General features: G+C 44.8%; 1 pseudogene; it reads right to left on the bottom strand.

Moving 5' to 3' along the window:
• Positions 1-588: 588 nt before the first annotated feature.
• On the bottom strand, positions 589-2,233 carry LOC137032071 (putative nuclease HARBI1; annotated as a pseudogene).
• Between the last annotated feature and the right edge of the window lie 3,807 nt (positions 2,234-6,040).

The following is a 6,040-nucleotide window of genomic DNA, read 5'->3' as shown; positions in this document are numbered from 1 at the left end:
AATTCCAGGATCTATTTAATCTCATCCCTAATGTCAGTCAGCAGTCGCCACAAATGGAAACCAATAGTTATTTCACTGCTCACTATACATTGTTATCACATATAACTAGACCCACTGTCATTATTTAAACGTTTGTGATCATTAATTTCAATCATTTTGGATAAATAATGATTTTTAGATGATGTTGCTATCATTAGATAATTTACAGTTTCCAATAGACTATAAGGCTATATATAAAATGATAGAATATTAGGGCCACAGAGGGGAAAAAAAAGACAAGTCATAATATTGTAACCAGTTGTTTTAAAGGAGGACAGTTGTTAAAATGACAGATGTGGGGCATTTCGTGAAATTGTACTTCAGTATGGTTTCATAAACAAAGACATGCTGATGTGCCAGAATATGAAGTATCACATTGTCATAACTATCAAAACTGTAAAAAGAATATGTTGCTTTTCTGCAGAAAGAACCAGCCTCATAAATTTATGACTTTATCCTTTTTCCTCAGTGGGGCCCTAGTACTCTGTCATATAAACAAATACACATTCCATATGAATATAAAAACACAATGTGTAACATTATGTTCCTTTATTGAATAAGGACAAAACAAAGCAGGTAAACTATCAGCTCCTTTCGAAACTGAAGTCACAGTGACTCTACAAGATGGAAAGCACAGAATCAAAGCATATTATACAAAATGATACATACACATTCAAAGGTCTGTATATAACACACCCTGCATGTCTGCACACTAAAATAAATGCAGGACAAATCCATACACATCAACTGAACAGACAAATGAATGGATGCAGTAGCCTCCCTGCAGCCTTGTATTACACACAGTATACCGCACAAACATCATAAGAGGCCAAATTCGTAAAAAAACCAACCCAAAAAAACCCTATTTCCTCTGCCACAGCAGGACATTTTTTACCTAAATTGAAAGCACACATACTAACTAAAATAATTCAACACATATTGGTCCCTCAGCAGCCGACCACTGTCGTCATCAGGGAAGATTGCCGGATTGTCCCAGTTCATGGCTGGTGGCACTCTGGGGGCCCTCTCCTTCCTCAGGCAGGCCACATTGTGGAGGACAGCACAAGCCACAGTAATATCACATGCCCTAACAGGGTTGACCCTTAATTTGTGAAGGCAGTGAAAGCGTGCCTTCAGGAGGCCAAAGGTCATTTCAACTCTGGCCCTGGTCCTGGCATGGGCATGGTTGTAGGCCTGCTGTGCTTCCTGGGGGTCTGTGAAAGGTGTCAGGAGAAAAGGCTGGCAGCCATACCCCCTGTCTCCCAGCAACACACCAGAGAATTCACCTGTCAACAAAAGCTCATCATTACTACCTCATAAAACACAGTGATATTCTTGACACAGCCATGATGGTTATATATAGGGGTTGTGTGGCTTACCTTGTGATAGATTTCAGAGGCCCGAAAGATTCTGGAGTCATGGACTGAGCCAGGCCATTTTGCCACAACATTGCTGATCACACAGTCAGCATTGCAGACCATCTGAAATCATAAGATGAGGAATATTACACCAATCAATGCACATCATTGGCAATGCAGAGTGTTCGTCAATGGACAATATCAAAAAGTTATGTTCACCTGAACATTAATGCTGTGAAAGGATTTCCTATTCACAAAATCGGCCTCATGGGCACCTGAGGGGGCTTTTATCCTTATGTGTGTGCAGTCCACTGCACCAATGACATTGGGGAAACCTGTCACACAAAGTAATGAGTATCCTACTATGTGTTAACAGTTGTCCTGTAATTTGTAGATCCTCTTACCTGCAATCCTATAGAACTCCTCTTTCATGTCACAGAGTCTTCTGTGGCCAGGGAAGGAGATGAAGACATCTGCTAATGCTTTGATAGCCAGACACACACTCCTTATTGTGCGGCAAATTGTGGCCTTGTTCAGCTGTTCTGCATCCCCCACTGAGTACAGGAAGGCTCCACTAGCAAAAAAGCGCAAGGCCACACAAACCATTTGCTCCACACTCAGTGCATGGCTCCGTGCAGTGCGGTGCTTAATCCTGGGACCCAGTAGTCTGCATAGATACCTGATGCCATCTGCAGAAACCTGTATCTTTCATATAGATGGTCATCAGGGAAGGCCAGTGGGTCCAACCGGTCCCTGAAGACCCTTTCTCACCTGAAGGCTCTCCTCAGCACAAGTGCTTCTTCATCCACCACATCTTGCAAGAATGGGCATGCCATTGTCAGAGCAGAAAGGAACACACAATTTTGGGCCTTCATATATGCTAGTGGCCACACCTGGTGGGGGGGGGGGGGGGGGCAAAAGATACCTTAGAAAGATGCCACCGTCCTGTGTGCTCACAATAAGAGCTCATATGTCATGGCTCACTTGACTTTACGAGAATATACCTAATTTTTATTTTGAGCTGTGTCATCTTCTTGGAGCTGGGGGAGGAAAGAAAAATAATGATTAATACATTTGTGTTACAGTTAGCATACAGTGTACACTGAAGGCATATCTCACCTCCCTCTCAAGTTTTTTTTATTTCAAGGTCCAGTTTCCTAATTGTCCTCTTTTTTATTTCGGACTCCAGTGCAAGATTTTCTATCTTTTTCTTCTTGTACTGAATGTCTATGTCTGCCAGTTCTATTTGGCGCCGGAGGTGGTTGCCATACAACTTTCTGATAGCTTGTGAGCTCTGTGAACACAATACAATTAGCGCAGCTGGAATTTGGCAGGATGTGGTGTCCTTTTATTAATACGCACTATGTTGCCAGGCTGGTTTTCCCACTGTATAGCATCTGGGTCCTGTAAAAGAAATTAGATTTTTTGATTTTGATGAGGACTCCTCACCATTGTAGAGTAAATAGTACTTTCACAGTCTTAACATGATACTTCATGCCTTCTGGAATCCACAGAGATGGTCTCCTCCTCATCATCGTCTCCATCATGTGCTGTTGCTGCTGCACTGGGGCTTTCACCCTATCACATTTAATCGGATTCATATTGAAGCTAGTAGACAAGACATGCCAGGCCTACAGTATGCCTTTGATGGAGTACTCACTGGATCAGCATTGTCTGGTGCTTGTGCTGGTGGCTCTAACAGGAACACAGTGCTGCCAGACACTGCAAGGCAATAGGTAAACCAAAGTCAGACAGTCCAAATTGATTCAATATGAATGTGGTTGTATTCCATGTAGAGATGGAAGGACATACCTTGAATGAAGCAGGTGGCATCTTGGGAGGAACCTATGCTCGTCTCTTTCCCCCCAGGGATCCCCTCTAAGACGGGCCTGCCTTTATTTAGCTCCAAGGCCATGTCCTCTGCTGGGGTAAGGTCAGCCTTTGGTGACCCACCACCCGTGTCTTGTCTGTGGGTATTCTTTTTCACTGCTAAAACAGTACAGACAATGTGTGAGCAGGCACCTTCTGGGTACAATATATGCTTGTGCTTTGTTAAATATTAGTCAGGGACCATACCATTCTGCAGAATGTTCTTGTATTTGATTTTGACCTGCTGCCATGTCCGTTTTGGCCCGTTCATGTTTAATCTACATCACACGCACACACACACACACACACACACACATTCTTTATCACAAGAACATTTAATGGAGTCACACTGACAAAAATGACTTGGTATTTTTGTATTGTTTTCAGTAAAAATATAAAAAAAAAAAAAAAAAAAAAAAAAAAAACTCTAAAGATGTATTTTCTTGATTTTCTAAATGACCTAGCAAAATAAGTATAGGTTTAGACCAAAAATATAAACTTCAAGTAAATGTGTGCTTAAAACAAGCAAAAAATTTAAATATCTGTCAATATAATAAGAAACATTCTCTTGAAATAAGTTTACTTTTTCCATAAACACTTACTTTTAGAAAAGTTCTCTTGTTTCACTGGCAGAGTTTTTTGCTTATTTTCCTAGGTTATTTTGCTCTAGAAAATATTTAAGATTTTTTTTTAGATATTTTTTTGACTGAAAACAAGACAAAAATACTAAGTAAGAAAGACATTTTTGCAGTGCAGTGAGCAACCAACCTTGGGTCCTTTGAAAGGCGCTATATAAATTAAAGTGATTATTATTATAGCTCATCTATGTATTCAAGAATTTTATTTATATAGCACTTTTCACAATTGTTTCATTCTGTCAAAGCTGCTTTACATTAATAAAAGCAGGGGAAACACAAAAAAAACGGTGGACAACATAATAAGCAGAGTACAACGGCTAAGATTAAACCGTACTGAGCTTAGTAACGTAAAATAATAATGTAATAATGGCTTTAATAATAATATATCATAGCTTTATACAGTGTGATGGAGTTACGTTACACAATTTCACTCATATATGCAGTGCATTTCAATAAAAAATTTAACCGTTTCATAATTACAGTACAACTGCGTTTTTGGAGATGTGAATTAAATATTTGATTTGTAATTGTGATGTTTCAGCGGAGCGGTGAGTGAGTAATTGTGCACTACTTACGCATTCAGGCGGTCTGCAATACTTTGCCACGCTTTTTCTCTTTGCTTTATCACTGTGGCGGTGTTGCCTTTCTTCTTAATTATATCTTTTACCTCCTCGTATGCCTCCATGAGGATTTGTGCTTCCGACGGGGAAAAGTACGCGGCTCTAGTTGCCATGGTAAATCAGTTAATCTGTGATCTGTGGCGGGGTCTATTTGAGTGAGCCGTGAGCGCGCACCTATCCAGGATTGGTTTCACCTGGCTTAATGAATCCGTGTCTGCTCATCCTGGCTTGGTCTTTGTGCAACCAATTAAGCCTGGACGCACATGTTTTGGCTTTATTGAGCTCAGCTGAGTCATTTATCCCGGATGTCTTAATTCTACTTTTGTGCAACAGGCCCCAGGAGTGCAGGGAGTGAGTGCAATATATGGGGAGTGCTGACAATAGAGTCCAGGTGCAGGTGATGAGTGCTGATGAGGAGCAGACGAGGGAAGTGAGTGCAGGTGTGGAAACAGGAGGATCATGGGATATGGAGTCCAGGAAGACAAGGGATCTGTGACAGTACCTCCCCCTCCCGGTAGGCGCGTCCTCGCGCCGTAAATAGAATAACCGGGAGGGGGGGTGGGCGCCCTGGAGACCTCATGCAGGTGCCGGGGGATGAGTGGACTGGAGTGGAGGTCTCCAGGGCGGATCCATGAGCCACGGCGGGTCAGGAGCCTTGGCAGGCCACGGCGGGTCAGGAGCCTTGGCAGGCCACGGCGGGTCAGGAGCCTTGGCAGGCCACCATGTCAGAGGCCCACCCACATGTGTGGTGCCCACATGTCCCCCACCCACGGGTACTTGGCCCCCCCCAAAAAAATACTTGGAGAGGTTCAGGATAATATTGAGGAGTCCAAGGAATAAAGTCAATATGTGGGTGGAGGAGCATGGAGCTGGTTTGGCGGTTGATACTGGAGCGGCGGGCTCGGCGGCTGAGACTGGAGCGGGGGGCTCGGCGGCTGAGACTGGATCGGGGGGCTCGGCGGCTGAGACTGGAGCGGGGGGCTCGGCGGCTGAGACTGGAGCGGGGGGCTCGGCGGCTGAGACTGGAGAACTTTGCTCGGCGGCGGAGACTGGAGAACTTTGCTCGGCGGCGGAGACTGGAGAACTTTGCTCGGCGGCGGAGACTGGAGAACTTTGCTCGGCGGCGGAGACTGGAGAACTTTGCTCGGCGGCGGAGACTGGAGAACTTTGCTCGGCGGCGGAGACTGGAGAACTTGGCTCGGCGGAGACTGGAGAACTTGGCTCGGTCCAAAAGTCTATAAGCCAGGCCACCTCACTTGGTGGCTCACACAGGGTTGGAGCTGTAGGCTCGGAAAGGGCTGGAGCGGGCTCTGGAGATCCTGAAGCGGGCTCTGGAGATACTGGAGCGGGCTCTGGAGATACTGGAGCGGGCTCTGGAGATACTGGAGCGGGCTCAGCGGAGACTGGCGCCGAGAGCTTGCCCTTTTTCTTCTTCCTCCTCTTGGGTTTACCGGACCCAGCGGAGATTTGTGGGCCCGGCAGAACACAGGGGAACAATTCGCTGGAGGGGTATGCG

This window comes from Chanodichthys erythropterus, chromosome 12 (genome assembly GCF_024489055.1).
Source record: "Chanodichthys erythropterus isolate Z2021 chromosome 12, ASM2448905v1, whole genome shotgun sequence".
NCBI classification, from domain to species: Eukaryota; Metazoa; Chordata; class Actinopteri; order Cypriniformes; family Xenocyprididae; genus Chanodichthys; species Chanodichthys erythropterus.
Note: the sequence above shows the minus strand (reverse complement) of the source record. Positions and strands in the feature narration are given on the sequence as shown.